Genomic DNA, 1522 nt, shown 5'->3' on the forward strand with positions numbered 1-1522 from the left:
TCATGGCGGAAGGAAGTACTTGTAATTTTTAGTAATATATTGTCTAATTTATGCTTGGTACTCTAAAATGTCCCTCATTTGGCTGTTAACGGGGTTTTTTGACTATTTGACTAACTCCTCCGTTTTATTAAAAAAACCTTCGTCGTTGAGGAGAGTCAGAGATCGTTCAGATAGATGTCTCTATTCTGGTTCCTATCTAAATATACGTGAATCTTTCGTTTTAGATTGCCTTACGTGTCTTGCTTAAGATAAAGCAATCTAAAACGAACGAACGAACGATTCAGATATATTTAGATAGAGCCAGAATAGAGACAGCATTCATTTAGGGAGTGACACGAGAATTTCATCATGCATTTCTAAATAACATCCCCCTGGATTCCAGGCATTTCTCATTTGATGGACACTATGACTTTCCATTATCCGAGTCATTCCGTTACGATTGATACGGCAATAATGCATTGGTTGTCAAATCTGTTTCGAAAGCATTTTTGTGGCCCCTTTTTATCCTTCCTCCCTGCCATAATTTGATATTGATTACGTATTATTTTCATATATTCATACGAAATTATTTTTCTTGCCCTTATTTCAGTCATTTGTCGTGGGACAGTCTTTGGGGAACATTTTCCTTACCTTTTAAGGTAAATATATGATACTTTAATTTCTTGTTATATACGTGAACCATGTATTTTTCTTACTCGCTATCTTGTGTTCGATTAATTTCTGACCTTGATTATTGGGGCAAAAACACCCATTCATAAGTTTTCTTATCATCCCTTTATGAAAACAATTATGGGGGATCACAGTGTGGAACCGAGGTTTCGGATGGGGAAAAAAGAAGAGTGAATTGTAGCAATTATGATGGTGAGAAATGCATAATGATAACACAAGGATAACCAGTTGGAAAATACATGTATATGGTACATATAAATTGCAGGCAATAAATGTGTCGTAATTAGCTATGATCCACACCACGTCCCTGTCTCTAACTTCAACTGTTTTTGCTCCACCGTGGCTCGCTTCCCTTAAACGTAACCTCATTACTCTGTTCCGGCAAGCGTAACATGGATGTGCTGTGTATGCCATCACCGTGGGTTTGGTCATTATTTCGGGGAAACTTTTTACTTTCCCAATAGCTACATACTGAACGAAGAGCTTTTTCGTCATAATTACCGAAATAGATGAAATTACACCAAATTTCGAAATCGCTTGCACTTCCCTCTTGGAGACGTCTTTATGTAACGGTAGTCATACTGGAACTGAAAGGGAGCGTTGGGAAGAATGGCTGTTTGAGAACAATATCCGGGAACTTTTGCATAAATATTTGGCAGCTCGTAATTGGTTAAAATAGCCAGCTAATGATTACGTCATACAAAAACAGAACAGCTGGCAGAAGCGAATGCAAATTACGCATGCACAGTAATTCACAATCTGTATTCCAAAAGTAAACAATGAACTTAGATTTCAAAATAGACTTTACATTTTAAATGATCAATTCGTAAGTTATTCCCCAGCCCCCATTAAT

This window comes from Palaemon carinicauda, chromosome 8 (assembly GCF_036898095.1).
Source record: "Palaemon carinicauda isolate YSFRI2023 chromosome 8, ASM3689809v2, whole genome shotgun sequence".
NCBI lineage: Eukaryota > Metazoa > Arthropoda > Malacostraca > Decapoda > Palaemonidae > Palaemon > Palaemon carinicauda.